General features: G+C 35.5%; 1 protein-coding gene across 4 annotated transcripts in view; it reads right to left on the bottom strand.

Annotated features, from left to right (window-relative positions):
* LOC127419279 (extracellular sulfatase Sulf-2-like) overlaps window positions 1-16,673 on the bottom strand; it is a 223,310-nt gene that overhangs the window by 167,166 nt on the left and 39,471 nt on the right. For 3 of the 4 annotated variants that reach the window (XM_051660559.1, XM_051660561.1, XM_051660562.1), the window contains exon 2: window positions 9,384-9,449. The exons of the other annotated variant lie outside the window; for it this stretch is intronic. The gene's annotated coding sequence lies outside the window, so the exon portion shown is untranslated. The remainder of the gene's footprint in view (window positions 1-9,383; window positions 9,450-16,673) is intronic. 4 annotated transcript variants of the gene reach the window in all.

Here is a 16,673-nt window from a genome sequence, read left to right as displayed (position 1 = left end):
GAATTGGGTTAGATACCGCACTCATGTACTTGTACTCGTGCTCGTAAAAATGCTCTGATACCAAAAACTGACACAATCTGACATACAAATGTCATTCCGTAAACATTGTGCTAGTCCTAGTGTGATTTTTAAACAGATAAAGCTGTGATTTAATGATATAAAAATATAGTGTGCATGTGCTGCCCGTTTTAAATGTGAGTGCTTGTGAAGGTGTGGAGCCGGTGTTGTGCTGACTTAAAGACACAAAGTGCTTATACATTTTAGAGCTCTTTGGCTCATACTCTGAAAACAACATCATGGGCATTGCGTGCTCTGTTTGTAGCAGATGACAGCGAGCAGAGCGCTAATTCATTTTGTAGCACGATGCACATACGGACTACATATTTACTTGATTATATAGCGGCCTTTTGCAGTTTAATAATCTCATTGGGCCACAAAGCTACCACTCCAAAATAAAAGCTTATTTTTCCATTTGGACTGCAGCCTAAGACAGGTGGCAGTCATCTGTAATATCTTAATGGAAAAGGTCTTTGTGCTTAAATGAACTACAAAAAGGACAACTAATGTCTGATTATTGTTTCATTTTATTGCATTTAGATTCATGACATTCAGCACCAATTTAATTAATCCTATGATAAGCCCTCAAGCTACTCAAACTCTTCTTTCAAAATTGCTCTTAGCAGAATTCGGTCTTTTTTGAATCTCTAAACTTGTCCACTCTTGATTGCCCTTTCTGGCGTTTTTGACAGAGACATGGATGAGGTGCTCTTTCCTCACCAGACTGCAGACATTTTAACCTAATTACTAATGATTTTCTGTATTCCTGAGGGGCGCTTCTGCCAGTAATCAGTTTGAAAACATTGGTGCCATATTAAAAGGCAATCTAATAACAATAACATCAGGGCAAGGCCTATGTTGTCTACTGGTTTGAAATACATCCTGCTGGTATTTAGGGCCTATCTATAGACGCATGACAGATTGATGATGTTGGTGGTAATGGAAGTCATGGTCCCGCATTGAGTGTTAAAGGTCAAGATGATAAATCCCAAAGGTTGTGGACCTCAGCAATCCTTGGAGCCTATATATGACAGTGAGTTTACTAGACACAGTTAGTGTATATGTTGTTAAATTAGGATTTATTTGTGTATTTGTGTGTGTGTGTGTGTGTGTGTGTGTGTTGTAACATTATTTTCATGACAATTAAGAAAATGTCCCCACATATTTTTATTTTATTTTATTTTTTATTATTATTTGAGAATTTTTATTTTTGGGTGAACTAACCCTTTAAGCACAACTTAAGTACTACTAACATTCTACTAAGTGCCCGATACAGTCAATAAGACAATATTGTAAGCTTCAGAGTCTACGTAAACATAAGCAAAAATGTAGTGTGCTAGAACCACACTTTACATAGGAATACCTGGACTGCTAACGAGATCACCTTGTCTTGACAGATTTTGTGAGCTTCACCCAACTAAACGTTTTGAGTCTACTTCACTTATCCCTCTCTTACTCACGCACACACAATTCCTGCTGAAGAAGGTGTATTTTTGCTTGGCTGTTTTAATTAAACATGAACCTTTGATCTGACTCATTAAGAGGATCAGATTAATTAAACAAGTTCGCAAACTCAATCACTCATTTACTCTCTGAAGTATCTCACTGTCCCATCAGTCATTCTTAGTTCTGTATGCACAACCCAAAACATGCTCACCTGTTTTTCACTCCCAGTATAACCCTTTAACCCATATGGCCTGCTGACAAACTCGCATAACAAAGTGCTGCCTGTCTGGATTTATATGTGTAAAATATGTCTCAACCCCCATCTCAAAAATGCACACACTCACACAGGCCCTGTGCTGCAGATGGCTGTGTAATCCATCAGAATGTCACAGGAGATATAAATGGCATTGAGAAGCGCTGGCTATTTTATTGTTTATTTATTAAAGACAGAGACCAGAGTGACCCTCCTTATCCCCATCTCCTTTTCCCCAACAATATGACTGGGTGAAACTCATGAAAATGGCAAAGAAATGTCCAGGCCATATTTCACTCCAAAAATGCCTCACATCTCAGGCAAATTATGATGTTTAATATACAGTTATACAGAGAAGGATTTTTGAACAATAAAATTTTGTTGTGGGCGGGGTTACCCAGTGCAACACCACAGAAATAAAAACCAAGCGACTGATAAAATGTCCTGTCACTCATCACATTCGCGGCTGCGTACATTAGCCTATTTTTAAGATTTACGCAATTTCATAATCAATTTCCATCCAAATTAATTGAGTAATGTCAAACAAAAAGTAAAACTTGAATATATTTTTATAAGGCCATATATTTATCATAAGGTTATTAATTATATAACCATATTTAATTATTTTATTTTTATTATTTATATGTTTCATAAATTTAATTTAGTTAAAGATTACTGAATTAAATTTGAGGTCAATTTGTAATGAAATTGAAAGGCATAAAGGAGATTTTATTGCTTTTAATTTTAATTGTGTCATGCGGTTAAGACATGGTAGAGTGCAAAAATCTCATTCTCATTACTAATATATAATAATAATAATAATAATAATAATAATTTCACTTGTTTTTTTTTTTGTTTTTTTTTTTTGTACAGTGGTACAATAAGGTACTACATTTAATTAATGTTTTTAAATAAAAAATGTGTGTCGGCACTGACGGCACATGATTTTCATTACTGTATTACAACAGAAATAAGAATTTAGGGTGAAAATGTGATTTATTGTCATGAAAATAAGGTCACAATGATTTTCTTCATGTAAAATATAATTTCGGACAATTTCTGAAAAGTTCAACCCAGCAGCTTTCCTCCACATTTTTATTTATTTATTTATTTATTGCCTTTAAGATCAGACATGCTGGTGGACTGATCTAAGGAGCTCGAGAAATATGGGGTGGCTGCTGTTCCCGCTGGACGAGCTAAATCTCCCTCTCCTCCACACTCTTGCTGATAGAATGGTCTTAACTACTGCCAAAAATACTATACTCACCATCATACCCTGATATACACTCAGATACAAACCTGCAGTCAAGTCTCAAAGGATTCAAGTGGATAGTTTACTAAGACTCAGTTGCATCGGGGTTGTGCAAAGTTTACATACTTGAAAAGAAACCCCACTGAAGGAGTAGAGAGAAAGAGACAGCCAGGCTTACAGTCAGACAGCTTCTTCATAGCACTTTCTAAAAAGTTTGTCTTTGAAGCTCTAATAAAACTAAATACAGTTTTCAGGCAATTATTATAATTCCAGTATTTTACTCCACACAAACCATCTGGTTTCTAAACAACTGCAGCAATGTGTACAGATTTATATATATATATTTTATTTTATTTATTTATTTATTTGTTCTAAAAATCATACAATAAACAATGAATTACGCTAGTAAAAGCATCGTTTATTTGAACATGCTTTCTGTGTTGGATTCACTAAAGGAATTACGCCGATCAGTCAACATGCTCACAAAATCTGTGCTCAACACAATCTGCATGACGCAAATCTGATCTTGCAGGCCTGTTCTAAGCTACAGGATACCGCAGACCAGCTCGATTTGGCTCACTCTTGACTTTGCAAAAGTCTGGTGGTGGTTGAGGAGAGTCCCCTGTTCACTATGTAAAGCACTTTGGTTGTAGTGTCAGAAAAGTGCTACATAAGTGTAACATTCATTCATTCATTCAAAAAATGACCAGAATCATCTCTTTAAAATGCTGAAAGTGTGCTTGACTTCATTATGCATATGGATATACTGTATGCCAGGCAATAACAGTCTTCCCCATCATTTGAGCATTATTGGATGAATTACTGCTTGTAAGTTGATAGAAAATGTACACAAGCATGTCTTTAAATAAAATTCAGTTTACCACCTGCTTTTCTCGTGCGGTTATAGCACAATGGTAATTGCACCGGGCAGATGGTATAGATCTTTGCGAATGAAGTGCAATTTATAATGAGCCTAAATTACAGAGAGAGAAACTATGTTTGCTCAGAAAGGAATGACAATTACTTAATTTAAATAGTCATGATGCAACGCTATTTCAGTGCTGATTGCACCTGTCTTAAGATTGCAGTTGCTAAGAGAATTGCGCTGAAATACCACGTACTAAAGTATCGCAACTGTTTAATGAATTTGTCCCTAGTTTTTGTTTAGGGTTTGGGTAAGGATTATTATTTTAGCTTTTTTTATAAAAGCAGTAGTCTCTATTGTGTCCTTATTTAGCTTAGTGAATGTATGTGTGAGAGAATCCAGCTCTGAAATCTAAGTGATCCACCCAATCCCCCAGCACCCCCCTGCCCCCTCCACCACACCACTGGTCACGGGCCATGCCGTTGCTGTGGAGACAGGCCATGCATATGATGGATGGTTGGTTTCCTCCCATGTTGCCCCAGCGTGATGCTGTTACTATGATAAATGGTACCCTAGGTAACAAATCTCTACACGTCTGAACGGCAGCAGACCAGAGAAAAGTACAAACAGCACTGAGGGATGGGTCACTGCCCCTCCTCACATCTCACACACTCAAATATACAGGAAATCACACACAGACACACACACACACACACACACACACACACACACACACACACACACACACACACACACACACACACACACACAACAGCAGTGCTCAACAAGGACACTTTCTGAGCCCTGTCTAAATAAACAAAACACACACACACACACACACACACACACACACACACTTGTGCTCAACTGATAGAGCACTGCACTTGTGATGCAAAGGAACAAGGCGCTAGTCCTGTAGAGAATGTAAGTCAACATGTGAGCCAAAAGTGTCAAAGATCCCACATTTGCTTTTTCTGACACTATACTGTAGGTTTGGTTTAAGGTTTAGGGTAGGGAGGTCATTTTTGCTGATTTAAAATGTGATAGAGCATTAATGTTAAAAATCTCATCAGTATGGGAACATTTAACTCGCTTTTAGCGCAACACAGTGGACATTTCCCCTTGGAACTGCTGCGATACGAGTAATTAAGCATTTAACGTAATTTTGCAAAAATGTCTCCACAGTCAGGTCATTTTCATGAGATCAGGTGGAAAAAGTATTTGTTCCACTATTAAAAAAGACACATCTAATGTTTTCTTAAACACCCACTACATTCATTCCACATCCACCCACATCTCGCGTTGACCAAAACTTTTGCTGACGCACTGAATAAAGAACTATTTCTAATTAAAAATAACCTTTAGAAATAGAATGATGAATTAGCTCTGGCCCTCTGTTGGGATTTTAGAGATTACACATCCAAATTTTTTTTTTCAGAGTGCTAGATTCAGTACCATTGCCTAGGAGCATGTGCCCAATTAAGAGAGTGGAATGACCTTATTAAAAAACATGAGTCCACCTGCCAGTCACCGCTCTGTGAAGATTGACTGACAGCTCCAACTTACACCTACTGATGCTTTAAAGAATGCTTATAAAAGAGCATCAGTACATCTGCTGTGGTGGTGGACAGCAAAGGAAGAAAAATAAATTTCCTTGTAACCCTTTCTTTGCTTTTTTCCCTTGTTTTCGTACGTTAGAGAGGGATGTTCCTTTGACACGAAAGAAAACAAGTACAGTGACTCATGTCTCTTTGGAGTTATTTTTACTTCCAAAACCAGGAGAAAATAAAAAGACAAAATATTGAAAAATGGGGTGGATATCGAAAACAAGTTTTTGGCAGATTTGAGGGAAAAAAAATATTTGTACAGGTAGTTCAAACGAAGCTATGGACCATTCAGACCAGTTTGACTTCTCTATCTTAATACAAAACTATTTGTCTATTTTGCAGTACATTTGTAATTTACAGGCCATTTTTCTGGAAGGGTCACCAATATAATAATGTGATATATATATATATATATATATATATATATATATATATATATATATATATATATATATATATATATATATATTATTATTATTATTATTATTATTATTATTATTATTATTATTATTTATTTATTTATTAATTAATTTATTTTTTTGCTGCCCAATCTTGACAGTCACTTTCAGTAAAAAATGTCAAAAACCCAAAATAGGACAAAATAAAAATAAAATGGTCATATAAAATTAATGGACACACACAGAATTCATCTCAATATTATATCAACATTATAGCGATATTTTAGATCCCCTAACTACTAAACCTGACCAATTATAAACAATACAAAAATAGCTAAATATAGTCAGAATAATTTTTGTTACATTACACTATTACATAGGTATTTTTGAGCACCTAACCCTACCGCTACGCCTAAAACCTAATCAGTTCTCAACAATATAAATGACATGACAACCAGGTAAAAGTACAATCAAAATAATTTATTCCAAAAAAATGACTTTTAATGACATTGTTTTTCCTTCATGAAATAAATAAATAAATAAATAAATAAATAAATAATATATTATAAAAATATATAATAATATGCAATAATAAATACATTTTGTCACCTGTCTTTCCAACATCAGTCCAACTCTGAAATCAGCTGAATACGACATGAGTGTGTTGCAGAGCCCAATGAAAAATATGCCTCAATTTTCTAAACACCCTATGAACAGAAGGATACTTCCTGAAGTTTAATTGTCAATAAGATCTTAGCTGGTGCAAAAAACCTAGTCCAGAAGTTTAGGTTCATATCTCTTCAGGCTGCTGTAGGGAAAATATCTTTTCAGAATTTGGATTTGGAATATTTTAAAACCTTTGGTAAAAATGTTCTTTTGACAAGACGGTTCTTGTATGTTTAAAGTTGATTTTTTTTTTTTGGGATGCATTTTTTTTTTCTTTCCCTTACACTTTTGACCCAAACTTTGTGTGACTGAAAATTACGCTTATAATAGTTTTATAAAGTTGTTATGGACTATATCTATGCCAGCCACCACCCACCACAGAACTGGGACTAAGAAAGGTTATCTCACAGAGATAGGGGGAAACAAAATGAAACAAAACAGAGTGACAGGCAGATTGAACCTGATGTTCCATTAGCCTGCTGGGAAATCCGGATGCCTGCTTTCTAGAGCATATCTCATCCCAAGCATTTGTGTGTGTGTGTGTGTGTGTGTGTGTGTGTGAGGGAGAAAGTGAGACAGAGATAGAAAGAAACCTTGAGAGACAAAACAGACCAAGTCTCTTTCTCACTCATTCTCTCTATTCTATGTATGTATATCTTTTTTTACTGCTCTTAATATTCTGAGACATCACACACACACACACACACACACACACACACACACACACACACACACACACACACACACATGCCTCCCTTGACTGCAATTGCAGGACAGCTGGAAAGATTGAACCCATATGCACATTGTGTGAGTGTATGAGACGCACAGAGAGAGAAAAATTTATTTATGAGAGGAACCTACAGGGAATACGGTCTCATCTTTTTCGCTGGAAGGGTGTGGGAGAGAGTGAGTGTGTGGGACGTAAAAACAGAACTGATCCAACTTAGCGCAGAAAGCCTTGGATTCAGTCATAGGTGAAAGTTCACTGACCTCTGTCAGGCACAAAGACTTTTGAAAGTAGCGTGCGAGCAATCTGCATGCAACACATACAGTTCAAGCAGTCGCATACGGAGATATACAACTAGTCAAAAGTTTGGACACACAGTTTGACTCTTGATCTTTCTCATGATCTTAAACAAACTTTTGATCTAAAAGCTTGTGCTTAAATGCTTAAAAATAGTTTTCTAGACAATTAAAATTTATGCTAACGAATGAATTTTCTTACAAAACTAAACTTTTAATTAAAACTGTTTTTTTATTTTTTTTAAACTGCACATCGTAGTAGCTGAATCACAACAAAACACAGCATGCTAAATTCACACAATAGTCACCTCAAAGCAAAAAAGTACTTTAAAATCAGGATTTTCCCATAGACTGCCATTGTTTTGTAAAGTGACACAAAATTTTATCAATTTGATTAAAAACAAAGATTTTTTTTAAATCAGTTGTTTCCTAAAAACACGATTAAAAATAATAATAATAATAATAAAAAAATGTAAAAAAAAAATAATAATAATGTATATACAGTATATCTCTGCTTGGGTCTATGAGGGTTAAAAAGCAGATCTGTAATCTAGGCAAAGGGTGACTACTTTAAAGAAGCTAAAATGTAAGGCAGATATAATTTCAAATGTTTTGGTCACTACATAATCCTTCTACTTCTATTTGTACATTTTCATAGTTTTGATGACTTACTAATATTCTAAATGGGGAAATAACTCATGAGTAACATTGTAGTGTATGTGTACTTGTGCATGTCTCTGTCCATATTTGCGTGTGAATATGAGGTCATTCTGTATTAGAATACTGTTTGTGGCTATCAGGCAGAAGTAATGAAGCATTTGTGTGTTTTCTCCAAGGGTCGAGCTACCATCCAAAAAGGTCAGCCTGTGTGTGTGTGTGTGTGTGTGTGTGTGTGTGTGGGTGGATTTGGGTGGTTTACGAGGACTTTTTTTAGGTGGACATGGACATGGACATGTTTGTAAAACCTGATGATCCATGTTATCCTGCATGATCTGACAATGTCCCAAAGAGCACAGTGGAAGTAAGAAAATCTGAACTCAACATGAGTTAACATGGTCACAAATTTGCTTACATTTTGATTAGTGACCTAGAAATACTGCAAAATCTTCATTTTATGCCATATATATATATATATATATATATATATATATATATATATATATATATATATATATATATAAATCAGTTTATTTCCAAGTTTAAATGAAAAAAAAATAGTGGACTCAGATTTTTGGACCCATTTGTATCATAGTACCATCTGAAACCATCCCGGTAACACTTTACACTAAGGTTCCATTTGTTAACATTAGTTAATAGCATTAGTTAACATGAACTAACAATGAACAATACTTTTACAGCATTTATTATTTCATGTTAATTTCAACATATACTAATATATTTATAAACTCAAAAGTTGTATTTTTTAACATTAGTTAATTTACTATGAACTAACAATGAACATTTGCATTTTTATGAATAAATGCTGTAAAAATACATTTTTACTTGATTATTCATGATACCTCATGCACTAATTAATTTTAACAAATGGAACCTTATTGTAAAGTGTTACTACCATCCCTATACCATGATGGTACCACCAAAAAAGGCTATTTTGTAAAGGACACACAATCATCTTCAACAAATAGTTTTGTTACTTTTTATGCAAATAGCAATCAATGCATGTTCAATAGAGTTGGGAAGGTCCAAAACAGGATGTCTTTAAAAAAAATTTTTTTTTATTTAGGAATAAGACGTTTTCTCATCACGCCCACTTGGCCACGGGCCGGTGTCATTGGTCCAACATCCTGTCACTCACCTGCCAATCCAGAGATCCAGGCTCTCAACAGTTCTAGCTGTGTGTGGTTGAATGTTCCGCCTTGTTCTACAAACAAGCAAACAGGCACAAACGTCACTTCTATCGCCCCAAACCATTCAAATCCAAAGTGTTAATGCAAATGTTTATTTCATCACATCTTTAGTCAGCAACTCTCAATTTCCCTTTCATTTTTCCAAATGTCTTTTTCTCAGCAATTGATTTTCCAGTTCTGTAAGCTTAAACCTCATTTGCTCTCAAAAACATGGTTGACAAAAAGAGTCATCTATGGGCCACATTTAATTCCTAATCAAAAGACTTTTGTGCATGTCTCTCTCTTTCTTCTTTCTGTCTTGTATTCTCTCTCTTGCATTCCCCACCTTTTTTCCCTTCTTTTCTTTGTGTCTGAACTGAGCTCTGACCAGAATACTGATGTCATGGATTTGTGCAGTGCATTTTTTTTTCCTTGCACACTGCCAGGTCCTACTGCGCTGAGGCTGCTGAGAGAAAGCAGGCCCAATTACCAAAGCAGGGGGGCTTAGTGTGGGCCACGCCACAAAAACACACTCATACAAAACAGAGCGCGACAAGTTTATTCAGATGAACTGGGCTGAAAATACACTCTGCAATCAAGAGAAGAGCTTACAGAGACCTTAGCCAGGCAGGGGAAGTTATTTAGCTTGATGGCTAATGACAGTGTGGGAACGACCATAGGAATGTATGAGGAACTGAAGAGATAGCCGATCAAATGGAATCTGTGCTCCATCAATCACTGTGATTAAGATGTCAAGCTGTCAGTCTTGAGGATTAAACTGAGGGGACTCATGCATATTCATGAACATCTTCTGGGTCGGATGCTAATATGTTAAGCTATATTAAAGAATAGGTAAGACTGAAGCATGTGGAGAGGCAATTGGAGAGGCCACCATTCTCCCAAGGCAATAGCAGGGTTGAAATGGTCTTTTGTCAGTCACAAAACAACTTTTGAGGTATAAAAGTAAGTTACGTAAATCAGTCCCACCCTGATTTCACAGCACTTTTTCCTAATTTTTGCGGAACAAAATGACTGTATTTGCTGCGGCTATATGCTCAAAAATTCTGATGCTATTTGCTGCATTTTTTTGTGTTATTTTGCTGTGAAAACTCACAAATAATTCATTGTGTACTTGTGTAAGTTGTGTCAATGATGGTTTAAGTGCAACTGCCTGTAATTATTTTAGTGCATAACAACTGAAATAGGGCTAGTTTTGCCTTTAGTCGACATGTTGGGTCTGTGCTGAGTACTTGCAGATCACATGATTTCAGTTGTGCTTGTTCCATATTCAAACGTTCTCTGTATTTGCATAACATTTTCAAATATAATGTATACAAATATATTTCAAATTATGTTACAGTGTAAATTAAGTGAACATGGAGCACTTTTTACAAGTTTACAAAGCTAATATGAGGGGGACCTACTTTACATTTTAAGTGTCTATTTTCACATACAAACCAAAATTCTTATGACATGCCCTGAAACCAATCAAGAAACTATAGGGACATGGCTGTTTTTGCACTTTTTTTGACACAAAAAGTAACATAAATACTTATAATTAAGTGTGCACAGGAAGAGAAAGTGAAGCCTCACTTATACTACGTAAAGTAATGATGGTTAGAATGAAAATTGATGCGCTGTGATTTAAATGTTGTTGTTTTTTTTTTGTTTTTTTTATTATATCTGTAAACATGACAGACATAATTTGGAATTATCCATCAATGTTTTAAAAATTTGGAAAATAGCATACAAATTTTGGTTAACGCAACCTTAATGCAACTTTGGTAAACAAGTCCTTTACATAAGGTAAGTAATACAAGCCCTATGACACAGTGAACAAAATGACACAATGCTTCAGTCAAAATGCAAAGGTCAAAGGCTATTCTGGTCCCTAGACATGGTTCAGGTCAGGCCTTCAGTGTAAGTCTTTGATAATTTGTTTCACGTGATGTATCATCTGCCAGGCGAAAATTATAAGTAACAAGATTTTTGAGAAATTTCAGTCAGGTTTTAGGGAATTCCACAGTACAGAAACTGCACTTCTTAGAGTGACCAATGACTTTTTAATGTCAGAAGATTCTGGAGAGTACTCCATTTTAGTGTTGCTTGATTTAACTGCAGCATTTGATAAAGCTGATCCTTTTAATTGATACATTGAAGAGATGGGTGGGAATATCTGGGGTGGCTTTAGATTGGTTTGTTTCCTACTTGATGAATAGGAAATTTGTAGTGTCTAGTGTCTGGAGATGAGATGTCCTCCTCTTCAACAATAAATTGTGGTGTTCCACAAGGATCCCTGTTAGGGCCAATATTGTTTTCTCTCTATATATCACCGCTTGGTTCTGTGATTCAGAAATACAACATTGGTTTTCATTGCAATGCAGATGACCTGCAATTTGTTGTTGAATCCCAATGATCTGTCTAATTTATATGTTCTTCAACCATGTATAGGAGGTATAAAAATTGGATGGCATGTAATTTTCTTCAGTTAAATACTGATAGAAAAAAAGGTTGTTATAATCGGTCATGATTCTGAAAAAAGTCAGATTGAGTCAGCACTTAGTCAGGTGGTCCCAAATAATCAGCATGTGGTGCAATATTTGGGAGTCTATTGTGATACTAATTAAAATTTTGAAAATCATGTCCGGAAGTCAGTTCAATTTTGTTTTTATCAGTTAAGGAACTTTTCCAAGGTTAGAAATATCTTAAGTTTTTAAGGATACAAAGAAGCTCATACATGCTTTTATTTAGTCTCGTCTTGATTATTATAATGCCCTATTTTCAGTCTTAAATCAACACACGGCTACAATCAGTGCAAAATGTTGCAGCTAGACTTTTGGCACGAACAGGGTCTTTTAATCATAGTACTCCAGTTTTAGCTTCTTTGCACTGGCTACCAGTTCATTTTAGGGTTGATTTTAAGATTTTCTTAATTACATATAAGGCATTACATGGGTTGGCACCAAAATATTTAGCAGAACTTTTAAGGCCTTATGAAACAATTGGACCTTTGCTCTTTTTGTCATGAACTGTTGGCTGTTTCAAGATCCAGAAGCAAAATTAAAGATGACAGAGCATTTGTAATGAAGGCCCCAAGATTATGAAACAGCGTGCCCGGTGATATAAGATCTACTGAATCTGTGTCTGTTTTTAAGTCTCGTTTAAAAACTCATTTGTATAGACTTGCTTTTATTACTATGTGGATGTATTGTGTTTCACAGTGTGTGTTGTTTTTATTACTATGTGGAGGTGTTGTGTTTTAATGTGTGTGTTGCTTTTATTACTATGTGAATATGTTGGGGTTTACTGTGTGTGTTTTTGATTTTATGTTTTGTGAAGCACTTTATGCTTAATCGCTAAAAGGTGCTATAGAAATAAAATTATTATTACATTATTGTAAGTCTGTAATGATAAGTCAAAAGTAAAACACTTAAGAGTAAGGGGTTTGGAGAAATACCTAACCATAAGTATGAGCAATAGTAATTGTAATGCTTGCCTTAGCAAGCACCACCAATAAAGCACAAAAAGTTCCAAAGTTCCAATACTTTTGGACAAAGTTGTGCAATTGCTGAAGGTATCTGTCAAATGACAGATTTCTAAAGGGGTTGAGGTGAATTTGTGAGTGACTCTGTTAGTGTCTTTCGCTTGCGCAGTGAGACACATTAAGGTGACATTGACAGGAGGCCCACGCTCAGCCATCACTCAACACCCTGCCTCCAGCCATGAGCCCACACTGATCCTCTCTCCTCTTCCTCTCTACACCCTCTCTGTCACTCCATCATGCTCTCCTCCTTTCCTCTAATCCACCACCAACCTCCTCCTATCCACTCATTCTCACTTGTTATATCTTCCTGGGTCAATCCTGTTATGCAGTACCTTTTCTGCTATAACCTTTTAGGCTATATTTGAGATTGATCAGCTCTATCCACAACTTAATTATAATATTATAAATACATCTGCCCAGTAAATAAAGCCAACACACAAGTGATCTAAATTATCTGCTTGTCAGAATGCATTTCTCGGGTTGTGAAAAAGCCATTGCCATAAAAATGTGCTACATGCAGTGCAAAATCCTAAACAGTAAATTTAGTCTCTATAGCAGAAAGAGTTTACAACACACTAAGTAGCTAAAACATCACTATACTCATTATATGCTATTATTGCGTGAATTTCAGGTTTTAACAAGGTATTATATAAGTTGATTCAAGTTTGGATTTAAATAATATTTGGTTAAGGTTTCGCAAAATTGATTGGATTATTTTTTGCAAAATTGAGGCTATGGGGAATACCCATAATCCTTTGTGATTGAATTATTTTTTATATTTCCTTGGTCAAAGGGAACTTATGGGGGCATTTAAGTAGTTGTTATTAAGAATTCATAAAAGTCTTAGCTCTTTTGTAGTATTATTTATGTTGTTTTGTTGCAAATAGTTGTTTCGTGTGATGTCACCATTAGAGTGATTTGTGTCCCCTTTGGTCCAGTTGGTCCTTGTTAACTCTATTTCAGTTCATTTTGTGCATGTGCAAATGAAGTACATGTATCTATGCATTTCAGTGAAGAATCTGAGAATCAGTTATAGCCTAATCTTCTTTATTTAAGCTGTGTTATTATATGATTTAAATTTGAGTCAATTCACCTAATTAGAAACAACAACATTTAAATAGCAAATCTGAGTTGTCTACTTGCATCTAATTACATTAACTTAAATATTTAAGTTCTTTCAATATGAACACCAAGTTAAGTGAACTTCATTACTTAAGTTTTGGAGACACCATTAATAAATTCAACTGAGGGAACAAGCTTACTCACTCAATTGAGTAAAGCCAATTTATTAGGGTTTTCAGTGCACATTATTATATATTTGCCTACTATAATGTTATTTCCTTTTAATGTTGAATATATGCCATTTAAATCAGAGTAAAAAATGACTCGAATGAACATGACATGACTAAATATTGACTAAATTTAAAAGGCATTTTCTTCAAAACACTAAAAGTATGACTTAAACTAAAATTGGTTTAAAAATGAACACTGATTGTATTTTAAGGTATTTTTAAGTATTTCTGTTAAAGTTATACCAGACTTTCAAAACTATGCTCTGGTCAAGCTCAGGCATAAGAAAATTAATAGGATGCCCAACAGGATGGAACATAACATAATTTTTCCCACCGAAAATGATCTCACTTCCTGTCATTAGGAACTGGATTTGAAGAGATATTACAACAGACTAACAGGATGGATTACGCAATTACACTTAGAGTCTACCTACATTTAATATTTTATACAATATATTAAGATCAGATGCATGATTGGGACATACTGCATAAGAGGAATGACCCTCATAATCCCACTTTATCTTTCTTCTCTCTCTTCTGTTACTGTGGTTTTTCTCTTCTTCTGCCGAGTGCTGAAAAGAGCCCCACGTGGGAAGAAAGTTAGCCACCGTAGATTAAATTAAACCCCATCAAGTAGAAAGCAGACACCAAACGCCCAATGCAATATTAAAAGGCTGGCACACTCAAGGGAGTGTGTGCATGTGTGTGCGTAACCGAGGCCCTCTTTTCAGTCATTCTTCAGCTTTCTTCTCTGACTAATGTAAATCAATGATGTAAAATGGCTGCTTTCCTCACTACAGCTTCAATGACAGCAAACAGGCCGAACCACAGACCTGCTGTCGCCAAGGTGATGGATCAGTGGGAAAAAACTGATACAGAGCCAGCTTTCATCTTCCTCTCTGTCTGTCTTTCACCCTTTTCCATGTGTCATGATTTCTCGTCTGTTTCTTGATCTCTCGTTTCTATTTTTGTGTCTAGGTCTGCAGTAGTGTATTTCAGGCAAAACACTTCTAATGGAAATGTGATATAACAACCTGAAGAAGATCTCTTCTGTAATTACAAAATTTCAGTTCATCTGCAACAAAGAAACACGGGTGCCTTGGTGCTACTATCTGCTTTTCTGAACTGCTATTCTATGTACTTAAAACTAACAAAATACATTATTACAGTTATTGTTGCAATAAAACTTTGGTAACTTGGTATTACACACAACTGTCATTGAAAAAAAAAGAAATTAAAACAACAAAGTTCTAAAAATTAATGAAAGAGTTTGTATGTTAATTATGATTTTACAGTAAAAAAATAACAGCAACCATGGTATATTGGCCTGTGGTTACTATGTTACATTTTTGGGAAAACTGACATAATAACCTTAAATCTTTCTTGTAATATTGTATAACTTAGACGTTGTTTCATGTACAATGTAGAAACACACTGGATTTGGCACTGCTACTGTATGTGTTTTTCTGGACTCCTCCTACATGTCCCAACAGAAAATTTACCACCATGGTTTCTGTCAAAATATCAAAATTACTACAGTTAGCAATAAAACGGATGTAACCAAGCCACCACAGTCAAAAACAAATAAAACAATTACGTGACTTCAGAAACCTGAAGGACTTCATGCTGTATTTTGTCTCTCATGATCTTCAGTACTCGCTGAAATCGCTTATTTGCCCAGACGTTACATGCAGTCACTGCTTTTCGTAATACTTAAGTGGTTTCTCTCATTACGCGCCCTACCGCTCAGCGTGATTTATACGCTTATTCATATTCCAAGTGAAGTGCTTTTAATCACCACGCAGCATGCGTCTGTTTCACATAACTTCTCTGAAGAAGCAATTAATTACTGCTGCCACGCTGCTTCGCCAACAAGCCAGAAATTAATAGAACATAAAATACCGGCTCTTTGTTTGGAGAGGAGAGGAGGAAACACACACGTCGACCTCGCAAGCGATTAGAATCACACCAGCCATACTGGAATTTAGCTGAGCTGCCAGATTATATTTTAAATTAGCCTGTTTTAGTTAGAGTTAGGGTTATGTCAGGGCTCAACTGTAAGCGTGTCCCACAGGCCAGGGTGAGAAAGTTTAAGGCCAGTTTATGAAACTGTGACTTGCCCAATCAGGCCAGTGTGATCTTACATTTATTGTGTATGTGTTTTTATGACTTGCAAATTGACACATATGTTGATGTGAATTCTGATGATTTAAAATTGTGAAATGGTAGCGCTTTCTAGCTGGCTAACAGAAGACTTTATCGAAATTGCAAGAATTTCATAGTGTCATCTACACTAATCCGTAATCTACACTAATATTACTCAATTAACAGTATCCTGATGCCATGAATTTCCCAAGTTAGCGGTTTTGGAAAGCCATTTTTATTTAATCCTCAGTTTTTGGTGGAGGAAAACGCCATTCCAG

This window comes from Myxocyprinus asiaticus, chromosome 28, assembly GCF_019703515.2.
Source record: "Myxocyprinus asiaticus isolate MX2 ecotype Aquarium Trade chromosome 28, UBuf_Myxa_2, whole genome shotgun sequence".
Taxonomy (NCBI): Eukaryota; Metazoa; Chordata; class Actinopteri; order Cypriniformes; family Catostomidae; genus Myxocyprinus; species Myxocyprinus asiaticus.
The sequence above is the reverse complement of the archived record's forward strand: the minus strand, read 5'-3'. Positions and strand labels throughout refer to the sequence as shown.